This window comes from Medicago sativa, chromosome 8 (assembly GCF_051527215.1).
Source record: "Medicago sativa cultivar Bolivia chromosome 8, Bolivia_mono, whole genome shotgun sequence".
In the NCBI taxonomy this organism is placed as follows: Eukaryota; Viridiplantae; Streptophyta; class Magnoliopsida; order Fabales; family Fabaceae; genus Medicago; species Medicago sativa.
The window spans coordinates 64,609,930-64,622,528 of record NC_140756.1 but is presented as its reverse complement, the minus strand read 5'-3'; the positions used below and the strand labels follow the sequence as shown (position 1 = coordinate 64,622,528).

At 33.8% G+C, this 12,599-nt stretch overlaps 1 long non-coding RNA gene across 1 annotated transcript; it reads right to left on the bottom strand.

Annotated features, from left to right (window-relative positions):
* Nucleotides 1-4,111: 4,111 nt before the first annotated feature.
* On the bottom strand, nucleotides 4,112-4,810 carry LOC146900495 (uncharacterized). Its single transcript, XR_015021302.1, has 2 exons — nucleotides 4,457-4,810; nucleotides 4,112-4,351 (listed from the first exon to the last, which is right to left on the bottom strand). It is a non-coding gene; the product is annotated as an uncharacterized LOC146900495 (long non-coding RNA).
* Nucleotides 4,811-12,599: the final 7,789 nt, after the last annotated feature.

Genomic DNA, 12,599 nt, shown 5'->3' with positions numbered 1-12,599 from the left:
GAAGCAATGGCCGGGTGGATCGACGTTCATGCAGAATTCAACGACGGAGAACCTCAGAGGTTGAAGGTTCGGTGCCTTGATGTAACGTTAAGAGGTCTCAAGGATCAACTGAATGAATTCAACCAAGGAGTCAACCCCAGAGACACAAGGAGAGAGCAAAATGTTCGCAATAAACGTTCAACGCTCGACGAGGGGAGAGTATCATTCACTTGGGTGGAGTTAAAGAACGACGAAAACGTGACGAGCACGTTTTGGGAGCACAACATGTTCCAGTGGATCGATATGCGGCTAACGTTGCTGAGATCAACTGAAGATATCATCAACAGCTTGATTCCGCCAGAAGATCGTCATTAGTTAGGATAAGGTGCATTCCAACTACAACAATTGTCTTACCTCTGAAATGGGGTAATTGAAACTTGCCAAACGGCCAGGACTCAAGCATTTCGATCGGCATTCATGTTTTACTTTGAAAAGATTAAATTCTTGTTAGGCTGGTTTAGATGAAGGTATTAAGTGTCAAGGAATGAACCTCATTTCATTGGCACTTGAATACCATCATCTAAAGCAAGTCTAACAAAAATTTATTCTTTTCAAAGGAAAACATGAATGCCGGGCGAAATGCTCGAGTCCTGTTGTTTGGCAAGTTTGAATTTACCCCATTCAAAGGTAAGACAATTGTTGCAGTTGAAATGCACATTCCAACTACAACAATTGTCTTACTCTGGATGGGGAAATTCAAACTTGTTAATCGGCAGGACTCCAACATTCGATAAGCATCTTGAATACCATCATTCAAGATGTTGATCGTATGTTGGAGGCATGTTGCTTAGCAAGTTTGAATTTGCCCCATTCAGGGGCAAGACTGAAGGTGAGAAAAACACAAGAAGGGGGGTTGAATTGTGTTTTGAAAAATTCTTCAATTCTCTAAAAACTGAACACACAGATCAGAAGCTAAGTGAAACAGCTTCTGAAGTGATAATCAGAATCTGAACGCAGCGGAATAAAACAGAGAGAGAGAAGAAGAAAGACACAAAGCAATTATACTGGTTCCTTCCACAATCCGGAAGTAGTCCAGTCCCCCTTGCACTTCCAAGGAGATTTCACTTTAATGTAATATCTGATTACAATTGCTCAAGCACACCTGCAAGAGACTTCCTTTGCTAAAGCACACTTTGCAAGAATCTTCCTATGCTCAAGAACACAATCAAGAGACTTCCCTGCTCAAGCACAACTGCAAGAGACTTCTAACTAAACAAAATTACACAGAAAATTGTTTAAGGTTGAACACTTGATATACAATCAGAGGTGCTCACAATACAAATCAGATACAGACTCAATAACTTAAGAATTTCTAAGATGAAACTTTGAGACACAGAAATTCTAAGTGAATGCAGAACAATTTTAGCAGAGGTTTGACACTTGTAAAAATGTTGTGAGTCTTTCGTTCAGCATTACCAAATCTCTAAGTCTTAACTCCTTTATATAGAGGTGTGAAAGAGACGTTGTGAAATTGCCAGCACATCAAAGAGTCGTTGTTGAAGCTTGATCTTTCACCAATGATCTTTTGCCTGATTTGGTTGTTGTCCTATGAAGAACAAATTTGAAATCCATTCCTTATCCAAAGGAACATCTTTGCAGGCGAAGCCGTATTCTGGATCTGTTTTCTTGTCTTGTAGCATGGACACAAAACAGAGTAGTGGAGAAGGTGGTTGTACAGTTCGTACAATAGTACAATGTCAACGCTTTCGTCCAAATTGCAAGCACATGCCTTCAAACACCTTTGAAATGACCGTTGCAAAATTCCACTAATCTTTTGCTGTTCTTTGATGAATTTCGATCCATGAAACAACTCTTGAATCCTTGAATTTCTCAAATTCAGTTGATCTTCAGCTTCTGGTGAAATGGGTTCTGATGAGGCAACTTCTGATAATGTGGCTTCTGATGATGACGTGGCGCTTCTGGACCTCTAGTCTTCAGGAGCACTAATCTTCAGGAGCACTATTCCGTCAGGAGCGTTTTAGTCTTCAGGAGCAGCTTGACTTCAGGAGCGCTTTTTCTCTTCAGGAGCATATTGCCTTCAGAAGCGTCTAAGCTTCAATTCCGTTGATTTCTTTTGCTCTTTATTTGTCCATTCAGAACCAATTAATGATGTAAAAATGTAGTTGTGGTCCTGTACACTTGAACAAATATTAGCTAGTCCAATTTACAATTTTTAATACCTTGTTATCATCAAAACTCTTTAAGGTTCATTGTTAAACACATTTTGTTCCAACAAAGACAATTGTTGTAATTGGAAGGTGCATGTAATGTAATGTAATTGTTGACATACATGTCGTTTATGTAATGTAACGAAACCTTAATTAGACTTTTTATTCGAATTCACGCAGTCGCAATTTTTATTCGAATTCACGCTGAATTTATTTTAATTTATTTATTAACTTTATTCGAATTTTTAATTCAATACGCAATTAAAAAATAAATGCAAAAAATTAACAAAAAACGTGTAAAAACCATTTACAATGCATTAAAATGCATGAAGAACCTGCCACAGTAGCGTGGCTTAACACACGCAAGGTTTAACACAAACGTGAGTAAACTCACGCCCAGGTTAACACTAGCGTGACTTAAGTCACGCCTAGGTTAACACTAGCTTGAGTTAACTCACGCCTGTTTGGCAGGTGGTCACAAGTGAAGAACACGTTTTTTGGACTTTGGTCGATTATTTTGATTTTATTGAGTTTTACACTTTTTTTTACTGTTTTTTGACTGCATTTAGTGCATATAAAACCTATGCACTAAATTATTTTCAATTAGGCCTTTTTTTTCAATTTTTTAATACGTAACTTTATTCTAATTTAGTCAATACTCTAATTTAGTCAATACGCAAATTTTATTCTAATTCAAATTATTTTATTTACTTTATTTACGCACTTAAAATAAATATTGATTCGATATTATTCATTAAATAAATACAAATATAAATAAAAGGAAATGAACTAAATTAATATTTATTCATTAAATACAAAAATAGAAAATAAATGCAAATATAAAATAAAAAGGAATGAACAAAATTGAGGCACATAACAACATCTTATTTTATTAATAGAATTCAAACAATACAATAATTGATACACTAATTTATTCAAACATTACAATAATTTATTCATATATTTCACCCTCTTCGGTATGTACCAATAGCTCTTGGGGTAAATAGTGATCCGTCCTGTTGGGGAAAACGACATCAAGATCCCTTGAGGTAAATTTAAATTTGGTTCCTTTTATACCCCCCATGATGATTCTTTTTACCCACGGTAAAAAGATTTTGGGAGTAAAAGGAAGCAAATTGAATTTTACCTCAAGGGATGATGCCCTTTTCCCCAACCTAACGGACCACTACTTTCCCCAAAAGCCACTGGTATATACCTAAAGGGGCCTAGAAACTAAAGAAGCCTAGACACTAAAGAAGCAAAAAAAAAAAAAAAAAAAAAGAGAAAGAGGGGGAGAGAGAGATAATGTGAGGAAAAGAGGATGGTTGGGAGGGTATTTATAGGTGGTTTAAGGTCCAAAAACGTGTGAAAACCTTAAAAAAAAGTGTAAAAATCAATCAAAACCATTCACCACCGTCCAAAAAATGTTTGTGCTTCAGTTTTTACCACCGGCCAACTAGCGCGAGTTAACTCGCGCAGAGGCTCAGTGGTGCGTGACTTAAGTCACGCTGAGCTACAAGGTGCGTGAGTTAAGTCACGCTGCTTGACTTAACTCACGCTGCGTGACTTAACTCAGGTAACGTATACACTAGCGTGACTTAAGTCACGTAAGGGCATTTTGGACATTTACTTTGGGAATTGACTTAACCTAATAGTTTGACTAAATAACCTAATAGCTAAATGGACATCCACTTGTAGTATTCTTAACAATTCTTATCATCATGCAAGTTAAACATTATCATGCGAACTAGCATCGCTTTTTACACACCAGTCAAGCATTTAATATATATATATATATATATATATATATATATATATATATATAGAGAGAGAGAGAGAGGGCATATCAAATGAGCGGAGTAGTTAAAATGAGAGGATGAGAGGATTGAATAGGGACCCTTAGATTAAAATAAATGGCTGTGATTAATTTACTTCTTAAAAAATATTGTACACATTCCCATAGGTTAACCTTCAACCGTCCTTCCCTGTATCATGAACACGACTTTCCGACTGCCTCTCAAACCGCCAATATTCTGCAACTTCATATTCCATCCGCCTTTCAAGCTTTCATCTGCAATCATGTTCTGCAACTCCACCATATCGTAAATCCACACCTTAAGTTTTCATTCTTTCATATTTTGTCTCTACAATTCCAGAATTTTTAACCACTTAATCTTTGATTGCATATCCAATTATGCTTACAATTATTTCAAATTTTGAAACATCAAATTGCTTCAATATTCTTTTACCTCTTTTATCCTCGTGCCACCTTAGCAAAGAAAAACTAATTATGTTCAGATTCATATTTTGAGTAGAAGGCACCATCAAAGCTAAACTTCATTTTGCATGAGAAAATTGTGGCATAGTAATTTTTGAGACTTGATTAAATAAATATGAAATCAAGAACAGCGAAGAACAGGAAACACAGGAAGAGTAGAAATTACTCCTTAGAGAGAGAACGACAGAGTGGAGAAGTGGAAGGCAGAGGTTATAGTGCATGACCCCTTTTTAAAGAGCAATTAAATCTGAAGCGTTGATTTTGATCCAATGGTCCAGATTAATTCCTCTCATCCTCTCATTCTAACTACTCCTCTCATTTGATATGCCCTATATATATATATATGGGAGCCCCTAATATGGACCCTATTTTTAAGAGTCCATTGGTGGACCTCTATAATTGACCGATTATAGCAGGTCACTCTTTTTCTTTTCTTTGGAGTTTAACATTAACTTCATTCTCTCTCCTTCCGTTGTATCCGCTGCACCCAGTTCACCAATTTTCTCTTTTCTTTCACAACTCCGCCGTTTCAAACCCACAAATTCTCACATTTAAAAAAATTGATAAATTCATTTGTTGTTGTTTTTCATTGTGATTAGGATCAAAGAGAAAAAAAAAACTGCAAGGGGGATTTGTCTTCTCACTCGTCCTCTCAATGTATCAAAGTTCATCTCTTAGTCTCTCCTATTTATTTGGTCTTTCTTCTCCTTAGTTTCTTTCATATTCCCTTATTTTATCCTACCACATACTCTCTCTCAACAGATTTTAAAAAATCCAATAAAATCAACTTCAAAAACAAAATCTAACAAAACCAAAATCCAATAACGACCACCACCACATCCCATACAAATTTTGAAAAACCCAACGATGTAGTGAGAAAGAGCACCAAAAGTAACCCTTCACAGTTCAGACTAGAACAACGATAAACAAAGTTTTGTTTTTTTTTTTTTAAATTCAGATTTGCAAATTTCATATGACACAGACTGACAGAAGTATCCCAGTTTAAGGTTTATATGTCTCTAAGAATCGATGGAATGGGTTCCATAGTCACACTGTGACTAATAGAAATGAAAAATTAAAGGAAATGAAACCTTAAAATGTAATGGGAAAATTGAAGGTATATATATATATACCCACTTCTTCAATTCAATTTTCATTCTCACGCGTAAGCATCACAATTGTGCTACATCTACGGTCATTTACAAAGGCGTATGGATGAAAATTGGGAGGGAAAAACTCACAAAACTAATGGATCACTACTCAAAAAACCAATTAACATTTGTATATACAGGCTATATCCGGTCATTCACAGAGGTGCACCTATGGTCCTCTTTTTTTAGGGTCCATATTAGGGGTTCCCTATATATATATATATAGAGGACATATCTTATGAGAATGATCATCTTATATGAGAATGATGAGAATGATCATTAGTCATTAGATCAAAAATACACGGCTGATATTAAAGCACCGCATTAAAACTCACTCGTACCTAATTAAAACCCTGTCTCCATCATTCCTATTCTCATCGTGTTTATCTCCCACAACAACAAATTCTCCCACAGCAACAAATTCTTTCCTCCATCAAGAAGAATAACGTGAACCTTCACAAATTGATTCCCATCAGTTTTTCTTAATACATGTCAAATTGATTTGTTATTTCAATGTTCATTGTGGAACCTCCGTGAACAAAAAAATTCTATAAAAAACCCAAATTACAAAATCAATTCAACATCATAGGAGTACAAATTGAAATAGATTTGAAAGATGAGATCACTTTTAATTGTTTGCTTGATTCACGATGAAATATTAATTTAAGAGGAAAGATTGAAATTGGTTTTTTGTTTACATCATGAACGATATTATCAATAGATAGATCGATTATATGGATTAATTGCTATCAATAGATCAATTTTTCATATAAAAAAAGAAAAAATAAAAGCACAATTTTGATGGTGAAGGGTGGGAATGGATTAAAGCTCTGCTGTGTGGTTTTTGGATCGGCAAAGATGAGAAGCCGAACAGTTCTCAACAAAGGATACACTGTGGAAAGGCACATGTGTTGTTAGAAATAAAACTTTTAATCTCAACCATATATTTTTGATCTAATGGTTGATGATCATTCTCACCATTCTCATATAAGTTAACCATTCTCATATTATACATCCTCTCTCTATATATATATATATATATATATATATATATATATATATATATATATATATATATATATATATATATATATATATATATATATATATATATATATATATATATATATATAGGGGGCTGTTCCGTCAAAAAAAAAAATATATAGGGGGCTGTTAACTTGCACCCACCTAAAAACACTAAGGTGCAAGTTAACAAGCTGCACCTACTTGTACTTTACTAAAACACCCTTTTGTCTCTATTAAACTTTATTTTAATTAAAAGAACATTTTTGTAAATAGCATAAATAATATTTGTTTATAATAGAAAAACATGGGTGTTTTGGTAAATAACTAGTAGGTGCAGTTTGTTAACTTGCACCTTAGTGTTTTTAGGTGGGTGCAAGTTAACAGCCCCCATATATATATATATATATATATATATATATATATATATATATATATATATATATATATATATATATATATGTTTCTCTTCTTCTTGACACAACCTTTCTACATTAGATTTGAGTTTATTTTTTGTCTAACTCTTCATAACTTTTTTTTTTCTTCTGCAATTCTCGAGCACTTGAAATCGTTATTGCTTTTCGGCCAAAAGAAAAAAGAAAAGAAATTGTTGCTGCTTCTATCAAGCACAAAACAAAAGTTAATATGTAAAAAAAGTATTTGGTTGAGTTGCGAAGTAAGTCATCATTCTTTTAATACATTTCACAATACTACTTAACGGTGCAATTGTTTTGAGCCTCACCGTCCCATGATTAAACATCGTCCAAAATTGGAGTAAGAGTACTCTATGTAACTTTTAGATCAGAGCATTTCTTGTTCTTTGATTGTTTGTTTTAATTTATCATTTCTTTTATCTTCTTTTAAAAAACTGGAGTAAGAGTAATCTATGCACAAAGAGAACTCACCATTTAAAGAACAATCTATTTATGAGAGTATATCAGTTTAACTCGTGCATGATATTAGAACTGTATCGGGTAAAACTTGATTATGTTAAATATGTTTTTTGTCTCTGAAATATTGTTGTGAATTCGGATCAAAACTCATATCAATATTTTTATGAGTGGAGTAACATTAAGCAATAACCAATAAGCAATGTGATAGACAAATCTTAGACGATAAAAAAAAATATAAAGGCGAAGATTGAAAAACATGGTGATATGTGTTCATCTAGTTGTGCCCAAATTTGATCTATGCACGGAGAAGAGATCTCTCACCAATTGACTATCAAAGAGTTTCTTACAACGAGCTACAATGGTTACAAGAAATTAGTTTTAAACTATAAAACCTAATTTCTAACATTTTCCCGAATCTATTTCCGTGACCAATTACATTCAATGATTTATCCCCAAGGTGTTTTACAAGTCTTTTCCAACCCTAGTTTCTATCCCAAAAGGAACCAACCCTTAACTTTTCATTTTCTAAGGATATACTCTTTTGTCAAACCCTAGTTTTCTCCACTTTTACATCTTTCTTAAAACCGACTGAAAATGAAAATTTATAGGACACAACCTCAATAGATTCAGAATCATGATTTTAAGATATATACAACAAATATCTCGAATAGAACAATATACTTATAGTTTCCGTTTAGGGACTAAAACAAGTAGGTTTTATTTTTATTTTGCAGCATCTAAAATCGGATACAAAGACTAACAAGATATGTGGATGACTTCCATTTGTTCAATTTAAAAGCATTGCAGTTATGTGGTATTCGACCATCGCGATAGTTTAACAAACCCATATTGAACTAGTTAAAATTTTGGTTTTGGTGATGGACAAGACAGAACTAGTTAAAATTTTAATGTAGTGTGGTGTTTGCAGACGCGCGTGCGAGCACACATGTCTGTTACATATAAAAAATTTAGGGCACTTACTTCATGTTTTGCACAGGTCACTCAAAATTGCAGTGGTGGCCTTGCTAATGCAAAAGATGAGATATCCATAACTTTTCAAATTCAAAGGGTAAGAAAGAAAATCCAAAATAGGGTCATGTATTGCTGTTGATTTTAATGGTTAACCAACTCATGTTCTCACAAAACAATATAGATTTTGTAGATAGAAGTGGGTGAATGTTGTTGTACTTTATTCCTCAGCCCAAAACTAGTTTAAATAGAGTTGATATAATTAATTCTCTACTTGAATTAAGGAGAAAATAGTTACAAGGAAAAATAATAGGAAATAGAAATATGTAGAAGTCCTTAAAATATGATTAATGAAGAAACTTCTGTATCTTCCAACACCCACCCTCATTATCGAAAATATAGGTGTTATCACGTCATTTGGAAGATCTGTTCGTGGTCCAACAAGGTAGCGATACATCAGAAGTTGAGTCTTTTACTCAATATAACCAACAATTTTTGAAGGGATGACCTCAATATTTAAATTGGGTTGCTCCATTGCAAAAAGACGACGCCCATTAGATGATGATTCCTTGTATCCTTGTACCCAAAGATACTGGAAATATTGTAATCTTGTTTCAACATTTATTTTGAACAAGCTAGTTGCAGCATCAACTAGCATATTCTCACTAAAAAAAGAACAATATATTATTTCAAGTTTCTAAAGTGTTGGACAACCTTGAATTGAGAAGAAAATAGTTACAAGGAAAAATAAAAGAAAATAGAAATATATAAAATTTCCTAGAAAATGACTAATGAGTATTCTTCTGTATCTTCCAACACCCACCCTCATTACCGGAAAAGTTGGTGTTAGCATGTCATTCGGAAGATCTGTTTCACTCTCCGGTAAGGGAGCGATATGCAAAAAGCTAAGTGTGATGCTTAGCAGTGCCAACAATTCTCTAAGGGGTGATTTCAATATTGGAATGAGGTAGCTTCATAGCTAAAAGATCACACCCACTAGGTGATGATTCTCTATACCCTTGTATCCATAGAAAATAATAATCCGCCAAGGTAATATAAAATGGATATTACTTTAATGTTACATTTTTTTTAATCATACATTTTGTTGTCATACAACAACAAATTGTAACCATGTGAAAACAACTAGTTAAAAATGTAAATTTTATCAAGTTATTACTATCATTACGAAGATTTTTGTTTTCTTCTTTATATATTGCGGCTGTCGACAAGGAGGCGACAAGCCCCAACAGAATAAAGATGACATTACAAAGTTTAACTAAATTGGTTAAAGTTTCTGTTTGATTTTGATCCATACTTAAAAAAAAAATACTAAAATCAACAAAAAAACCGAAAAATGAACAAAAATAGCAAAAAAAAAAGAACAAAAACTAGATCGAAGCGATTTACCGGTGAGAAGCTTTAAGTTGTGTTGACGTATTGCGTTAGATACGTTGCGAGTGAGAGGGTATAAGAAGGGTAGTGAGTGAAGGGTTAGATACGTTGTGTTGACGTATTGCGTTGTTGAGTTGTTGTGAGGTTCTGGAGCGAGAAATGAATGACAAATGTGATGACGGGTTTAGGTATAAGAAGGGTAGTTCTGGAGCGAACGTGTTGCGTGTTTTGATAAATGGAGCAATGCTATTTATAGCGAATTGCCCATCGTGAATTTTCAAGAATGTTAGATACGTTGATTTAAATATATTATATTGTTGAATGTTAGATACGTTGTGTTGGTTTGATAAATGAATATTGTTGAATGTTAGATACGTTGTGTTGGTTTTGTGTGATGACGGGTTTAGCCTTTTGGAGAGTGGGGAGTTTACGGAATAGTGTTTTTCACCGGTTTTACCGACATTGCCAAAAAGCATCCATCTCACGTTTGGACTGTTTTCTCCAATGTACCATTGGCCTGCATCAGTTTGAGGTGCGACAACACATGACTCCATTTTTCCATGGGAACCAAATATTTAACGTAGCATGTGTTTGTGTGTGTGAGTGTGTGTGTGGTGTAGTGTTTGCAGACGTGCGTGCGTGCGAACACGCACGTGTGTTACGTATAAAAAATTTAGTGCACTTACTTCACGTTTTGCACAGGTCACTCAAAATTGCAGTGACGACCTTGCTAATGCAAAAGGTGGGATATCTATAACTTTTCATATTCAAAGGGTAAGAAAGAAAATCCAAAATAGGGTCATGGATTGTTGTTGATTTTAATGGTTAACTAATTCATGTTCTCATAAAACAACATAGATTTTGTAGAAAATAATGGGTGAATGTTTGTTGTACTTAATTCCTCATCATGAATATTCAAAATGTACTAATGGTTATTCAAAATAAATGTTTTTACCCTTCCAAATTATACCTATCATTGTAGTTTATTATTTTTACGGTTTCATGTTTTCTTGTCCAAATAAAGATTCAAATCAATATATGTACGATTAATTTGATAAAATTAACTTGATAAAATTCTAGAATCTTACCTCGAGGATTTCCAGGTTGGGACATCTTCAGATTAATGTACAATGATCCTCCCTATTCATCTCAACATCGTAAAGTTCCAACATTTTCAGTTGGGCTGCATAAGGGAAGACAATAATCGGCAATTGATCCCTTTTAATGAATCCTAAACCAAGTCGACTTTGCTCAGGTAATGATACAACAACATAGTTATTTGGATCTTGTATCACATATATACCTCCAGCAAATTCTTGAAGAGAAGATGCATGCCGAAAGAAGTTCCTAAGCTCCCAGACTTCATATATTCATGATCTTTTTCAATTTCACTTTCAACAATTTTCTTTAATCTTGGCGTTTTTGTTTCTTTGTATCTTTTTGCCCTCCTTGCCATAGCTTGTGGTTTGGTGCGGTTCTTTCTTTAATATATTTACGATAAGATCGATTGAAGTTGTGTCTGAAGTCCGTGTTATTGTCATTGCTGATCATTTTCATAATTATTGAGTTGATTAATGTAGGTTCATCAAATACAATGGAAGAAGCTCTGATGGAAATAGATGACTGTTATTAGGAGCAGATCATGCCTGATACTCTTCCATTTGCTAAAGGGTTAGTTTTTTAAACCTAAACCCTTTCCATTGTAATGTTTTTTGCTTGGATTGATGAGTTTTTTTTTTTTTTTTTGTGTGTGTAGCTATCAACTTGAAGCATTGGATAAAACCATTCGCGAAAATACTATAGTGTACTTAGAGACTGGTAGTGGAAAGACTTTGATAGCCATCATGCTTCTTTGAAGCTAAGCTTATCACCTCCGAAAGCCTTCTCCTTACATTGCTGTTTTTTTGGTTCCCAAAGTTGTTTTGGTTTCTCAAGTATTATGCTGCCACTTTCATCTCTTTTATAATAACTTAGTGATTTTCACAGAGCTCAAGTTGGGGCAGTTTTGTGCTAGAAGTTCAAGCTTCTCAATATTGATTTCTTTAAAATCAGTTGAGGCAAAATTCAGTATCTCGAGCACCGTGTTATTTAACACAAGATCGTTCAGTCATTCACCATCATTCTCAATAATTGAGCTCTCCTCCATAAACAAGACTCTTAGATTCCTGCCAGACAGAAAAATCCAGTAACAATTTAATAACCACTGATTTAAAAGAGAAAGCATAGGTTCCTACTTCAAAGTTCCAATAATATGCAATTACATGTGCAAAGCTTATAAGTTAAGTAAATTTGAATCATGTGTAATAAAAATTCAACAAAAAACAATCCAGAAAGAAATAGAGATAACCAACTCAAATTATACAAGAGAGACTTCAAAATCTAGAGATGTAAAGAAAAGACAAAAGGATCAAAGCATAGGGTATACTTTTAATCAATATACTATAGTATATATAGGATTGTATACATCATCCAAATCAAATTTGAATTTTCACACAAGATAAAAGATTACAAAGACTTCCATGATTATGTTCCTAACAGACTACAACCTAACCAAAACTAACATGCCTGCATTTTCTTATCAATAAATCTTAAAATCTTTATTCAATTATTATTTAATATCCACAATAACTGATTGTGGATAATAACCTGTGTGACTTTCACCTTTGGAATGGAAGAAACTACTCAA